The sequence below is a fragment of the Artibeus jamaicensis genome, unplaced genomic scaffold, assembly GCF_021234435.1.
Source record: "Artibeus jamaicensis isolate MK-2021 breed Jamaican fruit bat unplaced genomic scaffold, CSHL_Jam_final contig_354, whole genome shotgun sequence".
Lineage (NCBI taxonomy): Eukaryota > Metazoa > Chordata > Mammalia > Chiroptera > Phyllostomidae > Artibeus > Artibeus jamaicensis.
In genome coordinates this window covers 18,709,325-18,733,367 of record NW_026521803.1, presented here as the reverse complement: position 1 = coordinate 18,733,367, position 24,043 = coordinate 18,709,325, and the positions used below count along the sequence as shown (strand labels likewise).

General features: G+C 38.9%; 1 long non-coding RNA gene across 1 annotated transcript; it reads right to left on the bottom strand.

The window, feature by feature from the left end:
* Positions 1–837: 837 nt before the first annotated feature.
* On the bottom strand, positions 838–22,626 carry LOC119056172 (uncharacterized). Its single transcript, XR_005083837.2, has 3 exons — positions 22,482–22,626; positions 3,274–3,544; positions 838–1,208 (listed from the first exon to the last, which is right to left on the bottom strand). It is a non-coding gene; the product is annotated as an uncharacterized LOC119056172 (long non-coding RNA).
* Positions 22,627–24,043: the final 1,417 nt, after the last annotated feature.

Here is a 24,043-nt window from a genome sequence, read left to right as displayed (position 1 = left end):
CAGTGTTTTCCATTTAGTCCTTAAAAATGATCCTTCAAGATGGATGCGATGGTTTTTTCTGTTTTCGGAGGAGAAAACTGAGGCACAGCTTTGTTTCTTCAGGTCACACAACTTTTGAGTTGGTGCCAATCCTAAGAAGTTGGAGTTCATGTTCTTCAGCACTACGCTGGCAAAGACTACGGCTCCCCATCTCAGGATATGCCTACCCAGGTTCCACTGTTAATGGCCACGTTCTCTGAAAATAACTAGTCAGATAATTTTCCAGAGTTATCTTTACTCATTGACTCTACTTTCTTATTTCCCTTTCCCTGATTAGTCCTGCAATTAGACTTCTGCTCTCACCACTTTTTATTAAATAAGTTTTAATTCTGTAATAGTTTAAGACTCAAGAGAAGTAGCAACAAAAGGGTAGAGTTGCTTTGTACTTTCTCCAGCACTTGATATTATCAGTGTTTTTATTTTAGCCACCCTGGTAGGTTTGTAATGGTAGCTCCTTGTCACTTTCATTTGCATTTCCCTTATTTCTAAAGATACTAAGATACTGAAGCTCTTTTCCTGAGCTTCTTGCCATTCATATACCATCTGGTAAAATACCTGCTTGTCTTTTGTTTAATTTGTAATTGGGTTGTTTATTAGTTTACCACTGAGTTTAGAAACTTCTTTATATGTTTTGGAAACAAGTCTTTGGTCAGGTATACAACTTGCGAGTATTTTTTCCCCAGTCTGTGATTTGTATTTTTAATTTATTAACAGTCTTTCTCAGAGCAAAAGTTTTTAGTTTTCAAGAAGTTCAATTTATTGATGATTTTCTCTTAGAAACAATGTCTTTAGTGTCATGTGTACTCTTTGCCTAAGTCCAGGTCATGAAGTTTTTTTCATGTTTTTACCTAAAAATTTTATGGTTTTGAATTTTATATTTATATTTATTTTTTTGCCTATTCCAAACAGTGACAACCTTTCAAAACTATTTTCCATCTGTATTCCTTGAAACAGAAGATAATATTGTAGTTTTAAAGATTCTTCTTACTACAAAAGTAACATATTCTCTGTGTAATAAATTTGGAAAATAATAAAACACCTCCTCCCCTATTCCTTCTACATCTTGTCTTGTTTCCCTTTTTCCTGGTGTTCCTCCTCCTCTTCCACTGCCTTCTTTCCCTCCTCGTTCATGGGAATGATGCACACAAACTTTCCAGTGTGGCCTACTTCTGTGGAAGAAGTGGGGGGAAAGATGAGAGGGGGCTTCAGGAGATACATGGATAGATGCAAAGACTGAAGCAAATATGGTAAAAAGTTTACATGTTTAATTTCGGTGCCAGGGACATAGGAGTTTATAATTTTTTTATCTTCTGGTGTGTAGGATAGAAATGTTTCAAAAATAAAGTGAAAATGAATAAAAGTTCTTAAGTTATTTATTTTCAGATGGAGACACTAAATATTTCTGGTATTTATTATTAAATTGTACTGCACTGGGCAGTCAAAGACAGAGTGCTCCACCATCCCTGAGATAGTAGAATGATGCTTTTTACTGTTTAAAATGCACCAGTGATTTTATTAATAACATTAAAAAACAGGGAGAATATACCATCCTGAATATTTGGGTAGGTGGTGGATGGAAGATGAATGACATTTTCCCTAGGTCTCTTTATGGACATGTTATATACCTTGGTATATATGACAGAATGAATAAATGACCTACCTATATGGCAATTTGGGAAAATTTCCTGATGAGTTTAAGATAATAAGGGCAGGCAGGTGAGGTGACTGGGAGCTATTAGCTCAGAATTTCCCTCAAGAGTCAAGTCACACATTTTATAGGTTTTCTGGGTTTTGTTTGCTGATGGGTTGGTTACATTTAGTATGTTCTTTTTTCAGACATCTTGGTCCCTTTCTGCCACCTTATTAGGCTCTGGAGACTTAATATTCAAGTATAAATATTAATAGGCTCTAAAGATAGAGGTGTCTATCAAAAAGGTGTAGCATTTTAGATTTGTACTTTATAGAGGTATTCATGTATAAAGTGAAGCTGAGAATCAGGGCAATCATTTAGATGATTCAAGAAAAAAAATTTTGTAAGACTCCAATTACCTGGAAAGCTCAGGGCAAATCTATTTTTGGTACAACATATTCTTACAGATACTTCATTTTGCACAGACATAAACAGATTATGTCAAATTGGACTTTTTTGCCTATACCCTAACACACACTTTTGCACATGCTTTTATATCCCTTTGTAAAAATAAGAGCAATAGTTTTGCTTAGAAAAGTTTCCTAATGTTGCAATCTTATCTAATCTTGGACAGCCTCTTTCCTTCTGGATCTCCCTTTCCTTGGCTCTAGAATGTAGGGATTGGATGTTATGAACTTTAAGCTATCTTTTATCTTCGTGCTTTTAAATGAAAACTTTTAAGAGCCCCCCTTCCTTTTCCAAAGAAAGAATTTTTCTTAAAGCAGTTAGGCTCACAGCCAAATTCAGGGGAATGTAGAGATTTCTCATAACCCCCCTGCGTCCATATACACATACTCTCCCCCACTATCAACATCCCTCACCAGAGTGGCACATTGGTTACAACTGATGAACCTAAGCTGACACCATAATCACCCAGAGCCTGTAGTTTAGTTCACTCTTGGTATCATACATTCTGTGGGTTTGGACAGATATATGACGACATATAACCAATGTGATACTATCAAACTCCTCTGTGCACTGCCTATTTATCCTTCTCTGTTCCCCCTCACCATACCCGACCTCTGTAATCACTTACCTTTCTATTGTCTCCAGAGGTTTGCCTTTTTCAGAATGTCATATAGTTGGAATTATGAAATATGTAGCCTTTTCAGTGTGGTTTATTTCACTTAGTAATGTGCATTTAAGTTTCCCTTGTGTCTTTTCATGGCTTGGTAGCTCGTTTCTTTTTAGCACTGAATAACAGTCCATTGTCTGGATGTACCAGTTTATTTATCCATTCACCTATTGAAGGACCTCTTGGTTGTTTCTAAGATTTGGCATTTGTAAATAAAGCTGTTACAGAAATCCATGTGCAGGTTTTTATGTGGACATAAGTTTTCAACTTCTTTGAGTAAATACCAAAGAGTACAATTGCTGCATCATGTAAGAGTGTGTTTAGTTTTATAAAAAACCATCAAACCATCTCCCAACATGGCTGGATATGGATAGTTTTCACCACAGAATTACAGCCAAGACAAAAATTATATTTGTTTTAGGACAAATGTAGTAGAAAATGAGTTTCAAAAGTATTCACCACAGCTTACCTGGAGCCATGATTTCCAACCTTTTCTCTGTTGTGACATCCATGCAGTTTCACAGGTGTGATTGATTCCAATGGGCTCGCCAAGATATTAAAGAAATTTTCAGTTTTTCTCATCCATCATAGGGTATAATTGGTACAACTATTAACATTTACTGGCATCGTGGCAACTGAACTGCTTATTCAGCATAAATTGTGGTTATACGTGGTTCTCATACATCCAAAGCAAATGAAGGAAAAAGGCATAGGATATGCTTGAATTTACTTCATATTTTCTATAAAAAAAGAAAATGATTTAAAAATGCTGATACTCTATTGTTTGCAACAAATACACTACAGCATGCCACATGCTTGATTGTTACACACTGCTCTGTTCTGATAACACAGTTGAGGACTGCTAGCTTAGAGAACCCTGGCTATGCAGAATAAGCAAGCATTACGAGTTAATAAGACTTTACTACTACTGTTGGGAAGTGGAACTCAAGACCTGAATTAATTGCAGCATACTGGCTTCACTGGAGTGGGCTGTTGACCAACAGCAAGCACTATTGATTATGTTTCTAAAAGAAATGCTGTGATGGAATTTTGAAATCAATACATCTATTTCCATTAGTACTTAAATCATTTGTCATTTTTATGGTGGTGATGGTCACCCAGCTGGACATATAATTCAATAAATTATGGATAAGAATAATGAATGGACTTCATTTACATCAATTAGGATTTTTAAGAAGCTTTGGTTGGCTATCATTTCTGGAGAGTCTGGAGATTTAGAACTCAGACATATTTGAATAAATATTACATGCCAAGAATTGTGCTTGGGCAAGCTATATACATCTTAGAGAGGAGAGAAAAGAAGATTTTTTTTCTCTGGAATTAAGATGCTGTTTAAAGGCCACGAAGGTGTAGTTACATGCAATGGCATCACTGACAAGATCTGAAAAATGAAGAAGATAAAGACATGGAGGACAGTGGCTCTCTCAAGTTTTTCTCCTGTGAAGAAATAAGAAGTTAAACAACCACAAAAAATATTTAAAGTGGACCAATTTTATTTTTTCTTAAGAATAGCTGAATTAAATACTTTTCTTTAATATGAATTGAATTTTTACAGGAGCAGGGAACAATAAACCAAAGTAATAACACATGGAAGAAATCATGTAGACTTTATTTTTTTTCTTACAAGACATCTCAGGGAAAATAGAAGACTTTTTAGTAGGACATTAAGAAAAACAGAGGACTTCCGCCAGGATGGAGGCATAGGTGGAAACACTTTGCTTCCTCGAACAACCAAATCTAAAAACAACAAAGTTTTAACAACAACAGAGGCAACCAAACCACAAAAAACTGAACAATACAAAGTCCGAAAATAACGAAACACTCAGCTAAACCGGTGAGAGAGGTGAAGCCAGCAATGGAGCGGGTTGGACAAAAAAGATTCCCCCACCGAGCAGCACACAGGCAGCCGAGGGCGAAGATCCCAGGTGCGGGGTAGCTTAGGGCGGACCCAGGGAAGCCGCAGTGCAGCTGCCTGTCTGCGGGTCGCGCATTTGTGCACAGACAACCAGTGAAGAGATGAACATGGAGATAGACTGCGCAGGCCTCGGCAAAGGCCCCGGCGAAGGCCCCGGCGAAGGCCCCGGCGCAGGGCAGTGGGCTCGCACATTTGAGCTCAGATAAACAGGTGGGGAGCAAGCGGTGAGGCGCAATGGGTGAGCGGAGAGGACCCCCATTACTCTCTCTCTGACCCTGACCCACATACAGCGTCACAAACCAGTGACCTGGGTGGCCCCACCCTGGTGAACACCTAAGGCGCCTCTCTTCATACATAACAGGCACAAACAGCTCAAAACATGGCTCAAGAACAACTCAGAGCCCCAGAGCCAATAAATCTAAGTGATGAAGAAATAGCCAAATTTTCAGATGCACAGTTCAAAACACTGGTGATCAGGATGCTCACAGAACTGGTTGATTTTAGTCACAAATTAGAGGAACATATGAAGGCTAAACTAATTGAAATGAATGGTAATGTACGGGAAACCAATAGTTATGGAAAGGAAACTGGGACTCAAATCAAGGGAGCAGACCAGAAGGGAGGAAAAAATGACCAAAGAGGAAAATATGAAGAAACAAGAATTCAAAAAAAAGGAGGAGAGGCTTAAGAACCTTCAGAACATCTTTAAACTCTCCAACATCCGAATTATAGGAGTATCAGAAGGGGAAGAAGAACAGTCACGAGTGGAAACCTTATTTGAACAAATAATAAAGGAGAACTTCCCCAATCTGGCAAAGGAAATAGACTTCCAGGAAATCCAGGAAGCTCAGAGAGTCCCAAAGAAGTTGGACCCAAGACGAAACACACCAAGGCACATCATCATTACATTAGCCAAGATTCAAATGAAGGAGAGAATTCTAGAAGCAGCAAGAGATAAGGGGACAGTCACCTACAAAGGAGTTCCCATCAGACTGTCAGCTGATTTCTCAGAAGAGACCTTACAGGCAAGAAGGGGCTAGAAAGAAGTATTCCAAGTCATGAAATCCAAAGACCTACATCCAAGATTGATCTATCCAGCAAAGCTTTCATTTAGAATGGAAGGACAGATAAAGTGCTTCTCAGATAAGACCAAATTCAAGGAGTTCATCATCACCAAGCCCTTATTATATGAAATGTTAAAGGGACTTATCTAAGAAAAAGAAGATAAAAAAGATGAACAGTGAAAGGACAGCAAACTTACAGTTATCAACAACCACACCTAAAACAAAAGCAAATTAAGAGGACAGCTATATCAGGAGCAGAATCATAGAAATGAAGATCACATGGAGGGTTAGCAATAGGGGAGTGGGAGAAGGAAAAAGGGGGAGAAGGTACCTAAAGTAAGTAGCATAGACGGTAGGTAGAAAATAGATAGGGGGGAGGGCCAAGAATAGTATGGGCCGGCCTCGTTAGGAAGTGGAGGAGAATGGGAAGAATAGGAGAGGAGGGCTAAGTAACCTTTTTATAAACAACTGAAAGTTAACTGGTGGGACCTGGAAACATCAAGTGTCTGAAACAGAACTGACATCATAGTGTTACATTTCATAAATGACTGAAAGTTAACTTGTGGGACCTGGAAATGTGAAGTGTCTGAAACAAAACTGACATTACAATTTATGGCGTGGTTGTTTACTAGTTCTACTCATCTAGTTCAATGACTGAGGGCTTTAGATTCTCTGTCTTTTCCTTCCTGGAATTTGTTTAGCTATGATGACATGATTCATTCAATAAATATTTACAGTGTCTAATCTACTTGCCTGACAAATGTTCTCCCCCTAATGCCAACCTGGACCCATCTGGATTCTCACAGTAAATCTGAAAGGAGAAATTAAGGCTTTGGTTATATTATTGTTAGTTCAGTGCTGCCTGGTTCATTTGCTGACTTAATTGCCATGATAACTGGGAGCAAAAATTTACATTATTGTCTATATGCTGTGTAAGGCATTATGCAAGCTATTTGGGATTAGCAGAAAATGAAAATGCAATTACACATTTTTCCCTTGCCATGTTAATTGTTGTTCAAGTACAGTTTTCTGCCTTTTACTCCCATCCCAGTCCAATTATACATTTTTAAGGGAGCTTTTAATCTACTAAAATAGTTTCTAGATCTAAAAGTCATGTGCCAACTCATATTTTTCCTCTTCAGCAATATGGATTATTGAGTATTCCAGACTTAGTGTAAATGGGAAAAAAGATGTATTCATTCATTTAATAAATAGTGGGTGGCTACTATATGATTAGGCAACATCCCAGGCCCCCTGGGTTCAATGTAGCCTATGACCATTTATCCCCTGACTTTACTCAAATGGGGAAATAATTTAAGAAGTAAATATAAACAATAATAAAATAGTACAACTTGTGTTAAGTGCAATGAAGCAAAAAAACACAAGGGTCTAAGACATGGAAAAACAGATGTGAACAGGAAACTGCTGGAAGTTCAGGAGAGCTGTTAGTGAGGGAGAATCAGGGGTTCTGTTTCAGCCACATGAAGTTTGCCTGTGAAGTTTTCAGATGAAGCTGTTTAGGAGGCTATGGTAAGTGTGGGGAGAGGTAAGGTTCAGGGCAGTCCTAAGGTGTCACACTGAAAAGCATGTGGGGAGATGCTGAGCACTCAGCAAAGTGAACTTTGCTGAGAAGGGGCAGTGGGAAACTGAGAAGACCAGGAGAATTTGCCATGATGTGGAAACTAAGACAGTAGATTGTTTAATCAATTCAAGGGTGGGCATGTCAAAAGATGCTAGAGGGTGTCAGAAAGACACAGAAATGTGTGCTCTTATATTTCTATCTTTTGAAGATGGATTTGAATCTTGAAATACTGGGAAGCACAAATAAGTTGGTAGATAGTTGGAAAAATAATATCTTGTGGGGCTGTGCTTCTCTGGAACCATTTTCAAAGCACAGTAACATTTATTTATTGCTTTCTCTACAAATATCCCTGTAAAGTGGCAGGTTGCGTATTGTTATTACCATTTCACTGATGAATAAGTAGAGGTTTGGTGTGGCAGAATTGGCAGAGGTATTCATAGCTATGTACCCAAAATACATACCTAAAATACCCAAATGGAGAAATAATTTAAGAGGTAAACATAAACACTAATAAAATAGTACAACTTGTGTTAAGTGCAATGAGGCAAAAAAACACAAGGGGCTAAGAAATGGAAAAACAGATGTGAATAGGAACAGAGCGTGGTAAATTCATGCTCTCCTTGGCTGGATCGTACTTTTCAGTCCTTAGCTTCTGTCCCTGCAATCAGACATGGGCATATGACTAGTTCTTGACATTGGAGTGAGGGTAGAAACAAGATGTGTCACCTGTAGGCCAGACCATTACAAAGTGGCTGGGACTCCTCTATGTTCTTTATCTTCCACTAGCAAGAAGCAGAGAACTTTAATTCCATCATGAATGGAGGGGGTTAAAACAGGAAGAGCCTAGATCTCTGAACCACCAAGAAAGCTGCCTGATGGCCAGGAATATCTGCACTGAACTGTCCTACGAGCATGAAATAATCTTTTATGACCAATGAAATGCCGGTGTTTGCCACACAGCTAGTGTTACTAAACTAATATATATCTGGGAATATTAAATGTCTTGCACAGTATTCCATGGTAAGTTAATAGTAGGGTGATGACCAGAACTTTTAACTCCTTGTTAAGGCTTCTGGTAGTCCATATTGTACATAAGGTACCATAGGATCTAGGAACAGAGGATGCATTTTACAGAAAACTTTAAAAGGCAGGTAAATAAATAGGATGCCAAATGCTCATTTAAAAATTATTGTATTAGATTTTGAAATAGGTAAAATTAATACTTACCCAGGGTTTCTTAAATCTTTGATTTATTGAGAAATAGTCTCCATTAGCTGCATAAGATCATATATTTTTTTTTTGTGGTACAGAACTGAAATGCACTTCTAATAGTGAGACATCAACAATGAGCATAACATTTTATCCCAGATGGCTTTCTCTTTTGCCAATCTTATGTGGAAGTCAACAGCTTGTCTGAAAGAATGCCTAAATGCTCTTCCCAGGTCAGAGTTCTCCTCTCATAACAAAACACTCATGTGTTTTTCTCTAAGAGGAGAGCTATATTACAAGGCTAGAATCATTCTAGATGAGTGCATAATGTCTTTTCTAAAAAATTATAATAAAAGTATTAGATTTTATTATTCAGAGGCTGATTATCTTATTCATGGATAATGATCAAGAATTTATTATTACCAGGCTTTTGGTTAGTACTATTTTGGTTAGTACATTTCTAATATTTTCTTCCTAAATAATTACCAGTCACTGGAGGAAATAATGCCCAAACCTCCAGAAGTAGCTTGTCATTTTAAAAATGCTTTCCCTGTCCCTATCAACAGCGTGCAGCTCTCTATTGTACACAGCAGAAAACTTGCTATTTTGAACCGGATCTCAGGAAGTGAAGCTGGAGATTTCCTTTTTAACTTGAAAAATCTCTCAGCATGTTTTCCGTGGTAAATTTGGTGACTCAGGGAGCTCCCCACAGCATAGAGAATGGGTAGGTGCACGGAGCACAGCAGAAAAGCAAAGGCTTTGCCCTGAGGCAACTGAAAGACATGCTCTCGTCCAGTCCTACAGATCACGCTGTGGTCCCTCCTCAACCCCACACTCTTCTGTTATAGGTTCTATTTAAGTACTGTGCGAGGCATAGTCTTTCCTTTCATCTAGAAGGGTCCTGGTGACGTGCAGCATGTATTTACCAGCCCCATCCCTGCAGGGGCTGGTGAGACTGAAGCAGAGCCCATTGGGGCCTCGTGTCCCAAAACTTGGAAAGTCAGAATGAAACTGAGATCAAGGATGGGCACTGCAGTTAACTGTGTGAAATCAGGTGCTTAGAAGGAGGACACAGTACAAACAGAGCAGGACTGGGACCTAAGTGAGCCATTGCTTACTTAGCTAACTGCTGCCTATTTTTTTGAACAATATTTTCTTAAAACATATGCTTAGACCTTCTAATTTTCTTTAAATTTTTACAGTCTTAGTTTAATGAGTATGTGTGTAGATATATGTAGATATACTCCCTATAGGGAGTGTTGGGGGGTGATGTTTGCCACCTCAAAATATGTGTTTGAATAGGGATTATTTTAAACTGGCTATTTTTGAAAAGAAACTCAGAAAAACGCCTGACCCCCACCCTCCAAGTGCTTAAAAGAATTTAGATGGAGGACCTGCTCCAGGAAGGGAGGTGTTATTGTAGATGAGTACTGTTTAACATGACCTAGTGCATGGCGGACAGGGAGGAAGAGAGCAAGGCCCTTTTGGTCAAACTATTCTGTGTGTCACTGTTAAAGATGGCCCGGCAAGCATTTATCTCCCAAATGTCTGCTTTTCCTGCTCCATGTGAATTACCTTTCTGCCCTTTGAAGTCCCAAACTACTACCCCCTCACCCCCGCCCCACCTTTCTCCTTACCTCAGGATGGCATATAAACCTTAACTGCACGATTTTCTTCAGGTCACATATAGTTATGGAATCCCCCATGTACACATGTAGTGAATTTGGTTATTTTTCCCGCTATTGTCATGTCAATTTGATTATTAGATCATCCAGAAGAATTTAGAAAGACAGAATATTATTTTTTCCTCCCCTCCAGGAGACTCTTTTAAGGGTTGCAGAGTGAGATGCCAGAAAGCACACTCTGCCGCCAACGGGCACAGGGTTCGCTCCAACACTCCCAGTTCCCTCTCCTGGCAGTGAGGTCAGCTTGGGCAGCTGTAAAGCACTGCAGTGGGAATTTGGGAATGTGGATCCAGCTGGTAGCTGAACCAAAATTCTGACCAAAGGAATGCTTTCTGCAGTTGGAGAAGCCCCAGGAAACGGGTGGGAGAAGCTCTCTACAACAGAAAAGTCTCCAAAGCACTAGATCAGGTAGCACACAGGATATTGAAATTAAGATTTGAGATTGCTTTGCTGAGGGTGATATCTAGGAAAGGAAACATGTATAAAAGACCATAGTATTAGTTTAGCTCTCTTAGCCCTATACGACTACCAGGTGTTGACGTAAGAAATGTCCAAACCTATACAGAATTTTTATGAGTTTATTTGAGCCACTGACAGCAACTGCTGGAAGCAAAATCTCAACTGGTTGAGGAAATACTCTGGAGAATGGCAGTTTTGCAGCTTATTTTATACATTAGAATCAAAGGAGGAGCTGTAAGGAGGGTTTCATAAAATCAATTGGGGGTAGGTTAAAGGGGCGGGAGAAAGCAAAGCAAGGAAATTTCTGGGACCGGATAACAAGTAAAATGGGGAGAAACATACTTCTTTTACCTTGGTGGGTACAGAATAGTTACTAAACATTTACAGAAGGGTCTGGAAAACATAACCATGATATTTCAAAGATATTTTATCTTAGATGCAAAAAAGAAAAAAGAATACACAGGCTCACTTAAGGAAAAGACTGACCTTTTCCAAGGAAGCTACAAGTATAAGATGTGACTACCTGCCATGACCCGCTTTGAGTTAGGAGTTTTTATATTCAGACCATCCTACGTGGTTACTTTCAGTCTTCGAGTTTGTATGCTCCACCCTGCTGGCCTCCCCTGAGCTCATCCGGTTTAGTATGTGGCCCCTTTGTCTTCTACATGGAGAGAAAAATTCATTTTATTTAATTAAAAGAAAAAAAACCCATAAAGTCTTTATCAATTTCTCCCAGTTTCTTGCCTAAGAAACTCATTAGCCAATAGACTGGACAGAGCAGCTCAGAGCACAAACACAGGCTGACTTCAAAGATGATATCTGAACATGGCAGCTTGGGCTCACAGGCAAAGAGGAACATGTAGAAATTTCTGAAGAGAGTGTCCGAGAAAAGAAATACAACAGGAAACTGCTGGAGGCACAGTGTTCCTGTAGGGAACATGGGGAGCTGTGTTTCTATCCAACCACCTCCATTTCCTTGGTTTTTGAAACTATTTACAGTCAAGTTTAATTCGATTTTACTAGCAGTATTATGGATAAAATAGGTTTTATGAGTGAACACTGTTAATACAAACAACACAAATAACCTGGATTTACACATTAAATCTACGAGGACAATTTGGAAGAGACATGTTGACTTTCTAGCATTGTTTTTTCACCTCAAAATCACACTTGATATTTCTAGCATCTCCTAAGTGAATGCTGTTTTCCTCAAGATTTATCCTTTATTCTTTGCTAAACTTTTGTATTTTTTCTAAGGGTAAAACTCAGATGTGAAAAAAATGAGGCTGAATCTAAAAGAAAGCACTTAGGAGAAGAATTCTAATAAAAAAGAAAGTAATGGTCTCATCAGTTTCTTCCTTCTTTAGATTATCAGTGTCATTGCTTGAATTGTGAGTTGTTACCCCACCCTATTAATTATAGGCCATAAGTAGGGAAAATTTTGTTGACTTATCAAAGTCCTAGGCCCAAAGTGTATTAAACCTACATCACCAATAATAACAAATATAGCAAATATCCAGATTTTTTCTCTCATTCTCTTCTGACATTTTGTTTTGAAAACTGGAGTTTAATCCAATGTCAAGTTTACTTACAAGTGATCACTTGCCCCTTTCAATACAATGAAATCTGAGGAATCCTATCCCATGGTTGTGTTTTGAAGCCTGTTTTCTTTTGTTAAGAAAATACTGTCCAGGGAACAATAAAGAGAAAACTCGTAAAATGTAAACAGAAGAATTTGGCTGTTGATGAAGCTTCAGGTCCACGGATCAGTGGATTCATGTAGAAACTTCAGCTTTCCTCTAATTCTACCGGATCCAGAGTTTAGTCTTGGTTTTGCACAGCAATAGCAGAGAATGTATAGGCAGAAAATTTGTATCTTTTAATACCATCAGCTATTTTCTCTCCTTGTTTTCATGAACTTTAAGTGTGGATATTAAAAACTTCTGATAGTAAATGATCTCCATAATAAAGTCTTTCACTTAAGGACGTAGTGACCAAATTTCAGTCATGCAGAATTGCTTTTTAAAAAAAATTCAATGTAATTTAGATGCATAGAATTCTTGCAGTTATAAACTGAGTTATTATGATTCTACCACAAATGCAGAAAGAAATGGTAGAATTATAAAGAAAGTCTTCTTTAGAGCATCTTTTGCTTCTTTATAGCTAGTGAAATTTGAGTCGGAAAGAAGTATTACTATGAAAGGCATAGGTATGCTCAATTGAAATCAACTATGAATGGCTATACAATTGCTTAGAAAAACTTGGTTGCTAAACGTCATGCTAATTTTTGTTAGTCATCCTTCCCAATACACTTGAGAAGGGGATGGCATATTTATTTCTTAAACATTAAATGTTAGACTATTTTATCAAGTTTACCAGAGCTTATAGTGGAAGTGAGATAGAAAAAAGTGTTCCTAATAAGTGAATAAATAAGAAAATAAGCAAAAAGTGAGTGAATGAATAAGTAATTAAGTAAGTAAACACAGTATCTAGGAATGACTTCAGATAATTCTCACAGTGACCCAACTCTCATAATACTGTGAATGGGTAAGGAGCTATATAGTTTGGCAAAAAATAGCTGTCTGAACCTGAAGAAAAATAAATGTGTTCTTTCTTAAGTCTCAATAAGGCAACACTATGTCCATCTCTACCAGGTGGTTTATATACATCATATTATTTCTTTCTCTTGTTACTCAATATGATATACTTTACCTAAATGAACATATGATTTATAATAAGGAGGCTTGGGCTTGAATCACAATTCTGCCACATTATTAGCATGGCAGTTAGTACATCACCTCATTTTTCTGAGACTCTGTATTCTTCTTTATAAAATGGAAATGATCATAATCCCCTCATAAAGACACTTTTGGAGATCAAGCCTAACAATGGTTACTAAGTGTACTGTGACCTGCAAAGAACTATATAAACAGAAGAATTGGCAGGTGGTGTAACCATCACTTTCTTTCACACAGACAAGAAGTGAAGGTGCCACTGAGGGGCACTAAGTGTATTAGGTTACTGTCACTAATTTGGAGGTAACAGAAACCTGGTAATGAATGCCACTTTATTTATGCTTAACTCATTTCTCTTACTAATTTACTACACTTACCTAAGCAAATAATTAGAAGTTAATTATGTTACAGAAATAATAATTAAAATATTAGTGTACAATTTTGAATCTAATTCTCCTCGAGGTTAAACATCAGCAAAGACAACCTTTGCGAGATTATAGAAAAAGAGTTAAGAAACAAATACCCCAGTAGTTAAACGCTTCTACAACAGAACTTTGCAATCCTGATGTGGTGGATCAAAAAGCAGCAATCAATGTTTGGGGAGAAGGTGATATCCATTACCAGACAGCTTCTTATTACAATGGCTCACATGTCTGCACTGAGATGCTAACCTGTGGAACACCTGAGACATTTATTCAGCCATGTAAGAGAATTTGGAAGCTGTTTTAACTGCCAGACAGGAAAGAGAGTAAAAAGTCCATTGGTTTCATCTAGTTAAGTCAATTACTGCTACCCCTGAGTGACATAGAGCCAAAATGATAAACACTAATTACAAAAATTTAAACATACAATGAACTAATGAAGTGGGTAAGTCCTCAAACCCTCCAACTGAGTCCCTTACAAAGTGTACAATTAAGCTACTGTTATCCAACCAAGTAGACACTGCTGAGCACACTCCTCATCAAACTACCCTGGGGCTTGGGCTGCAAACAGCAAGTTTCATATACCACTCCTCTAGTTTCAATAAACAAATGCTCCTCTAGCAGTGGGCCAGGATGGGAGGGATGGCTTGCTCTCAAACCCGAAGGGGATGCTAGTCTTGCTTGCATAGTGAACTGGGTTGGGGTGCGGCAAAGAAGGCTCTGCTCAGAGTCCTGGGGATCTGTCTCAGAAACACTGAGACCATTCATTGTGTTTAGAGGCAACAAAGGGGGTTGTTAAAAAACCAAGCTTTAACAGAATGCCAAAATCTGTGCTTGTCATTTTGTGTTTATTTGACATTCAAGTACGGCAGTCATTCTCAGCTCTTGCTGCTGTTTATATTTAAAAGAAGGCCCATAGCTATGGAATAGGAGCCAGTTCTCAATACCTCACTCTTAAAAAAATAAAAACAAAAACAGTAACGAAAACCCTCTATCATTTCTATTCATAGGTCCCTTGAGTTCCTGTCTGAACCTTTGGGGCTGGTGAATGGCAAGTCAGCAGGCTCCTTAACACCAGAGCCTGCCAACCCTCCTGGACGGTTCTTTCATAATGAGATACACATTTGCATTCACTTGGAAGAGGGGGACAACATTCTTTCGCTATTGAGTCAGACTTTCCTGTGCTATCATATCGTGTGTGTGTGCACGTGTTTGTGGTTTTAGTTGGGCAGTTACTGTCTAATTGCGAGAGAAAGGGAAGTATAATCATTGTGCTGTTTTGGTTTCTTGGTTAACAGTTAATTGGGCCTGTTTTATAGGAAATAAAGCAAACCTAACTCTGCACATTGCTGCAATTATGTAACCTTTCCCGTTTAATTGAATGGGAACTGGAAGGGAGGGTGACAGAGTGCTGCTGGTCACTTGGCAGTTGACAAGGGTTACTACTATGTTAATTGGTGCCTCGAGAGCAGATCCATTTTTCTATCATGATTAATTTAAGAATATTGTCATTCACTGAAATGAACCAATGCCCTTGACTTCTTAAAAGACAGAAAGGGAACTGATTACAGCAAGTTGTAGGAAAATAAAACTAAAATAAACCATTAGAACTGATGTGTGTGATATCAATACCTGGTATTTGGATGCTGAATTACATTTTTCATATGCTTTTCACTTATGTTACTACAAATTACTTTATGGCTATATTAATTTATCTCATTAGATCACTTCATTTCGTAATTACAATAAATCTGTAAAGAACCTAAAATAGGCATTCGTACTCTCAAAGAGAAATTTGTAGGGAATGAGAAGTTAAGTGATTTGCCTAGGGTCAAATGAACTAGCCTACCATCCAGATCTCTTGATTCCTAGAGACACAGTATTTTTTAGTGTATCATCTGACTTCATGAAATGTTGATGGACAGTCAAAACATAATGATTTTACAACTGAAATAGAATATGATTACATGTCATCCTATAAAAACATCTCTAAGGTATACCGTGGTTTTTCAGCTCACCCAGTTCTGACCTGGAAAAAGAACAAACACTGGAGAGGGTCATTACTGCTTTCCGTGAGCGATGAATGACAGACACATGGTGCGTTCTTCTCTATCCTGCAGCAACCTCCTTCTTTTTTTTTGGCCATTAAAACGGATTTTCACTTTTCACTGAAGCCTTTCATTTAATCTTGTTTCAAATCAATTTAGGACAAAGACTCACTTATGCATCAACTCTTAACTTCAAAGGAGTTGCCTTTCCTTAAACCATTGTTTCCTAGGTTTTAACCAAACCCAAAGGCCATCTCCTTCCATTCATATTAAAAATATTCACAATAATGAATCATCTCAATCAAAAGTATTACAGCTGCTGGCCAACCAAAATCTCTTGATCAAATTTCTCAAGACCCAATGAAAGGCGATGAACAGAAAGTAACTATAGGATCCTATAAAATTCCAATTAGACCCATAGATGTCTGAAGTATAACTGTTCTGTGGATAATGTGGACCTGCCTTGGTCAATAAAGGAAGAAGCTGCTGGGTCCTTATACCTTGAAAAGTTAGTTTTTCAATCAATATTTGTTGATGGTGAACAACATGACTGAAATGCTTCTTTTTGGGATTTTATTTTATTTTCCCAAACATCTTTACAAATGGTACATTTTATGGAACGTTGAATATAAATATTTAAGAGACTCAGTAAAAGTCTAGTCTGAGTAATTTCTGCTTCCAAACTTTTGTTTGTTTTCCAGTGAGAATGTACAGCAATCCATTTTAAACTCTGGCTTGTGCGGATTTAGACAAGGTTCCCCTGGAGGTAGGAATGACAGGGCGGGAATTAACCAGATTGTAATCTCTGTGCCTGGCAGTCTGACATCACTTGTAAACTCTGCCAAAATTCCTTTGGAAGCAGATTTTCTTAGAAGGGGAACGGGAATCATTTATCCTCTTACATTTGTTCAGTAAATGCTGACCCATGAGAAATACAAGGATTTAGGTTATGGTTACAAACAATTCACCAGGGATCTACCTTTTCAGAGAGAATAAACATGATTATTCCAGACTATTTTTTCCTCTCTCCCAGCATTTCATGTTTTAATTCAAGCTTTCCCAAATACTTATAGTTAGGAAAGAGTTGCCATATATTTTCCCCACTTTCCACAATAGCTCTCATGTTAATCTGTGGGTATTTTATAGGTCCTAATTTCTGGTCCAGCACCCATACATAATCTTCAAGCCCTCCTCCTATTATTTTTAAATGATCTCTTTCAATCAGAAAAAGCACAATTAAAACATAAAACTCCCAAGGGGCCAAGTCCGTCGATGACTTATAAACAAGAAAAACTGGGTCCCATGGCAGAACTGTGATTACAATGGCCTTTGATACCTGCAATGAATGGCTATGTATTAGGAGATTGTTGCCTCTGATATAAAAATATCAAGATTTAAATTTTTGCATTTAAGAAATGTATGCCCTTTGGTACATAAAGCTGAGTAAAACTGATGTAAGACTGATTTATACTTGTCTAAATCTCCAGCCCAAAATTTCTTTATTGGCAGTTACTCCTGAACTGAGTGAGTAATCAACTACTGGTAAGTATGGAAGTTTATTCAGAGGTGAACTCTTTAGGTGCTGGCTGAAATACCCTACCAAGGAAGTCTGGGGACCTGTTATGTAATTTGTGCTGTGTTCTATCATTTTGCTGGGTCATCAGAATTTACTTACACATTTCAAACCTAGAGTTATTTAGACAATTAAAAAAGAAGATGTGTTAGAACAAATTTCTTCCAGAAGATGCAGGAGAGGGGCATGCTATGTCATATACAAATCCCACCATAACATAACTATTCCAGAAACATGAAGGTGGTACTCTGTTTTGCTTAACTGAGAACACAAGCCTTTCCAGCATGTATCAGATTCGAGAGATGAAAAAAATCGCTAAGGGCCAGACTGTAGGCTCCCTCAGGGGAGCCTTGGCTTACATGTTTTTTCCCAGAGTCTTTTCCAACACACCATGGAGATCATAGAGTAAGAGAATGGGCACTGGACAGAACAATGAAATAGTGAGAACAGGTCTGAGTCCTAGCCCACACCCCACTGAACTTACGTCTAAAGAATTTGATTCTGCTCTTGGATAAACTGAATAATGTCCTCTCTTCAAAGAAAGTGGAAGGCAAGTTAATGACCTAGTGATAATTTCTGAGGTAACCTCAAGAATAAATTCTCATAGTTAATCACTATTTTTAAAAAGAAAACATAGTGATACAGCGCAATATCAATTGTGCCAAAATTCAACTTGATTTTTGCAGACTTTCTTTAGCATGTAGATGTTTAAACAGTTCTCACCCACAGGTGATCTCAATGTAGATACCCCAAAGTGAATTCTGCGGCTGATACCCTGGCAGGATATCAGAATGTACTCCTGCTAAAAGTTAAACTTTTGATTTGAAAGATACATTCATGGCAGAATACGCATTTTCTGTTCTCCAAATGTCCTACTCTAGAGTAATATCTTACTTGCTTTGTGATGCAGAAATCACTTGAGATTTGTTACCTGCCTGAGTGCTTGAGGGATTCTTTGCTTACTTTTTGGGGGCAACCAGTCACTCTGATTTTATGGGGATGAAGCATTTCTCAGGACTTGAGGATTTCAGTGTTAAAAATGGATCAGTTTCAGCCAAGCTGCTGAATCATTTTCTAAGAAAAGTCCCAGCTTTTGGGGTAGCAATACTTACATCAGACAAAATAGACTTCAAAACAAAGTCCATAACAACAGACAAAGAAAGTCACTATATAATATTTAAGGGTGTTGTCCAATAAGAGGATATAAACCTTGTAAATGTATATGCACCCAAACTAGGAATGCCTAAATATATAAGGAAAATCTTGGAGGACTATAATAAGGAGATCGACAGCAATACAGTCATCATAGGAGATTTTAACACCCCACTGTCAACAATGGACAGATCGTCCAAACAAAAAATCAACAAGGATATTGTGGCATTGAATGACACTCTAGATCAATGGACTTAATTGATATTTACAGAGCATTTCACCTCAAAGAAGCAAAGTATACAGTCTTTTCAAGTGCATGTGGATCATTTTCAAAGACAGACCACATGGTAGGACACAAAACAAGCCTCGACAAAATCAAGAAAATAGAAATCATATCAAGCATCTTCTCAGACCACAATGGCTTGAAACTAGAAACCAACCTCAAGGGAAAAACTAAAAAACATTCAAATACATGGCGACTGAATAACACATTATTAAATAATGAATGGGTTAACAATATGATCAAGGAAGAAATGAAAAAGTACCTGGAAACAAATGAAAATGAACATACAACAACCCAAACCTTATGGGACACAGCAAAGGAAGTCCTGAGAGGGAAGTTCATAGAGATACAGGCCTACCTAAAAAAAAGATAGAAACATTTCAAATTAACAGCTTAACCCTGCATCTACAGGAACAACAAACAAAGCCTAGAGCGAGTAGAAGGAAGGAAACAATCAAAATCAGAGCAGAGTTAAATGACATAGAAACTAAAAAAACAATTCAAAGGATTAATGAATCCAGGAGCTGGTTCTTTGAAAAGATAAACAAAATTGAAAAACGTTAAACCAGACTCATCAAGAAAAAGAGGGAGAGGACCCAAATAAAGAAAACAAATGGAACAGAAGTAACAAGTGATACCACAGAAATACAAGGGATTGTAAGAAATTACTATGAACTATATGCCAAGAAATTGTATAATCTGAGCAAAATGTGTACATTTCTAGAAACATACAATCTTCCAAAACTGAATCAAGAAGAAGCAGAAAGGCTGAATAGACAAATAACTAGTGAAATTGAAGCAGTCATAAAAAAAAACTCCAGACATACAAAATCCCTGGACTGGATGGCTTCATAGATACATTTTACCAAACATTCAAAGAGGAATGAACTCCTAATCTTCTCAATATGTTCCAGAAAATTAAAGAAGAAGGAAGACTCCCAAACTCTTTTTACAAGGCCAGTAATCCCACTGCTGAGGATTATACCCTAAGAATGCTGAAACACCAATTCAAAAGAACCTATGTACCCCAATGTTCATAAAAGCATCATTTATATTAGCCAAGTACTGGAGACAGCCTAAGTGCCCATCAGTAGATAAGCGGATCACACAACTGTGATACATTTACATAACAGAATACTAAGCAGCAGAAGGAAAGAAGGAATTCCTACCTTTTATGACAGCATGGATGGAATAGAATGTTATGCTAAGTGAAATAAGTCAGTCAGTGAAAGACAAATACCATATGATCTTCCTTATAAGAGGAATTTAATGAACAAAATATACCAACCAGCAAGGTATAAGCAGTGATACAGAAATACTGGACAGATTGACAGCAGTCAGAGCAAATAATGGTGGAAAGAATGGAAAGGGACTAGTCAAAGAATATGTATGAATGACCAGTGGATATGAACAATGGTGTGGGGACTGACTGTGGGACTGTGGGGTGGGTTGGGCAGAAGAGGGTAAAGGGGGGGGGACTGGGACAACTGTAACAGAAAAATAAGAACAAAAGAAAAAAAGAATAAGTCCCAGCTTTGTTATCAGGTAATTTTGTAAGTCAGTAGGTCAGAATACAAATCAACGTCTCCACTTGTTAGACCTTTGAACAAGCCTCACTTCTACCTAGCTTTGGAGTACATGGTGGCCTCCTCAGCCTCCCACTTCTAGTGCTTACCAGAGTCTATTCCAAATGGACTTTCATCTATCCCATAGCTTCCATTAAAAATCCTGGTTGTGTCCTGGCTGGTGTGGCTCAGTGGATTGAGCACTGGCTTGTGAACCAAAAGACTACTGGTTCCATTCCCAGTCAGGGCACATGCCTGGGTTGTAAGCCAGGTCCCCAGTAGGGGGTGCATGACAAGCAACCACACACTGATGTTTCTCTCCCTCTCTTTTTCCCTCTCTTCTCCTCTGTCTAAAAGTAAATTTATAAAATCTTTTTAAAAAAGGACAAGAAAAAATCCTGGTTGTGACTACTGATATGTAGAAGAGTAGTCTAGGGAATGATGTATCTTCCTTATTTTCTTCATTTCTTCTATATTTATTGCTCAACTACTTTGCATGATGTTCTAAATGAAGGCAGGCCCCAATTCACACAGGCTTAGAGTTTGGAAAGGCAAATAAGTAAACACATATTTATAAAGCTTTGTCCCTTCATCAGGCCAGGCCAGGACAAAACTACAGCATTGGAATAAACTTGTTAGCCTTACACTAATCACAATTGCAGACTTGCAATTTAGCGTTATGCTAAAATAAGTGGTCATATGAAGAATGACTTTGTGCTTTTCTAGAAGACAAAATAAAAAACTACCCCTTACACCGTTCAATGCTCATAATACAGAGACCTTAAAAATGACGGGAAAAACATGTTTCTGCTGTTGAACAAGTACACTTGTTTGTAGTGGAAAGCGAGAACCAGGAAACAGTTTTACATGAAGTTTTCAGGATCTTGTCTTAGCCTTGGTTTAGACTTTCTGGTAAAATTATTCCCTTCTTATTATTGTTAAAAGATCTGTGTCTCTTTCCATCAAGAAGATTCCTTGGATCTCTTTGCAATAGAGGGGAAATATTTCTCTCTCCTCTTATGCTAACCCCCCAAAGGCAGCACTTTTTAAAAAGCTATAAAATTTGGTTTTTGTTTTTCAGAGGACCATTGTTCCCAAGTTGGCTGTGAACCAGTGAAGAAGTTCTCACCCCCAGCTGCTCCGATGTTCTACAACTAGACCTGGCCCAATATGACTGATTTATGTTGAAGAAGTCTCAGGAATATTTTGGGCAGGAGGTAGTTCTTGGAATACATCATATCTCTGCTTCAAGGTCTGATGTCTTAGAAAAAAATTGGTACCGAAAATTTCTATTCACCTTTCCACAGCCTCCAAGTTCTCCTTTACTAGCTCGAATAATGTTTAAAACAAAAAATATCCTCAAGTTTAATATGTTACACTACCAGGTATGAGGGTAACCAGAAGACACCAGCAGGAATCAAACCAAAGTCAAGGAACTGAGTACAAGTCCTTGGATGAATTTCAGTGCTGGCTAATGTCAGCTCTAGAGGGGTGCATCCCAGTTCACTTGTCCCTGGAGAGAGGGAAAAGCCCTCTGCCCCACTCACCCACCCGCCCTCCCATGGGACCCCTCAACGCCGAGACGGTCCAGCACCCCGAGGCACTGTCCAGGATTGCTAGGGAAGGCTTTCTCACTGGGGGGCCACTCGTCCAGCCACCGTCCCCCATTGGCTCGCGAAGGCCTTCGGGGAAGCAGTGGCCCAGGCAAGGCTGTAAAAGCCTGTGCTGCCTCAAACTTGTCTCATTTGCATCCAGGGGCTTAGCAAAGTTTCTGCACCCGTCCATGCAGTTCCCTTGAGAAAAATCAAAAGGCCCGACCTAACACCCAAACACACCTGTCGAAGCGTGGCCCGCGGCGTGCGCCCGCCACTCGAGAGTCCCCACCCCCCAAGCCCCGCTGTGGACCCCTGAGGCACCCGGGCCCTGCAGGGCGGAAAGGTGGGCGGGTGCGCCTGCTTACCGACGTGACGCCCGGCTCCTCAGACGCCACCCAGCGGTGACCCGTGGGGTCGCCGGGAACCGGGAGCGACAGCACCGCTGCCCTGAGCTTTCGAGGGGCGACCTGGAGTGCTCCCGGGGCACCGCGACCGCGGGAGACCAGTGAGACGCGCTCACGCGCTCCTGGAGGCTGCGTGGCCGTACCCACGGCGGGGAGGATCTCTCGCGAGACAGCCGAGACGTGGGCGAGACTGTCCGCCGTGAGAAGAGCGGTCCGGGGCCTGGTTTGTCTTAGGCCCGGCTGGGAGCGCGGGGTTTCACCACGTCGGTGTCTTGTCGTCCTTAAATTTTAGGTATCATCCAGGGACTGCGCATTTTGCAAGTTGAAACGTTAGCTTTCCCCTCTCCCATGTACATGTTCGCATCCCATCGCCTATGTTCCCAGTAGAGTTACGTGTGGCTTTGTTGATAAGTACTCAGTGCTTACATTATTTTTATTAATATGTGCACGCTACTTGGAGATGAGAGTCAAGACTGAGCTCTATGGTGTACTATGATTACTGTTCCTTTTCTTAAACAACTTGGTAATTAATAATTATCTTATTTTTCTTTTTTATTCCTTTTCTAGATATAAATGGATAGGTTCAGGTTTTGTTCCCATGAATGTTATATAATTTAGGGGACTCGTGAAAAAGAATGCAAGTTGCAAGTTTTCAAAAGGTGGAAGGAGCCTGGATCTTTTAATCACTATTTGGTGGGGAGCCTATTTATCAGGAACTCCCGTTTTGGGCCTTATCCTGTACACAGCCATTATTCTATATGGGTTTGTTTTAGCAGCTGGTGTATCTTATCTAATTTCCTCAGCGTAGTTCATTCTTCCTCCAAGGTGCTATTTTTTTCTCTTTGTTTTGGTCTCTGTCACTCACGTTAAAAAGCTTTTCTCAAATATCTGGTTATACTTGGTTGTCTGCTCTTACGTAAGAGTGGGGGGTTCTAAATAACTGATTGGTAGTTTTGACATCTGAGCTGTTATGTAGGGTGCTATGGTTGGCTCCACGTTGGCATTTTTAGGGCTTTTTTTTTGGAGTGGGGGGGATTAGTTAGATTCTGTAGAGAGCACTCTTTCATCTTGTGCTGGACGAGTCAATGCCCAGTGTTCCGTTAGTGGGGAAAGCCAGCTGCAGGGTCTGAGAATTTAGTGTTTAGATCACTAAGTCTCATTTGTGTAATAATGTTATAATTTCCACTCCTTCATTGCTAATGGAGTTGAATAGATTGCCTTATGTTTATTTTTACATTAAATTCATTTTTGTGTGAGTGTTCTTAAAACAAAAATTCTTGCTCCCACTTTATGAATGAGGATTGTAAATTTCACAAGGGAAAAAGGGAAAGGAAGTGACATAAAGTGAGCTTCCATCGTGTTCAGAAACCTTGCTGGGCACTTTACATGCGTCGTTGCCTTAAATTTAGCTTTCAGAACAACCAATAGATAATGTCAAATGAATACACATTGCCATAAGATGGGAGAGATGTTTTTTAAACTATATTTTTATGCGTACACAAGGCTGGAGAGAGTTTTATAATTTAG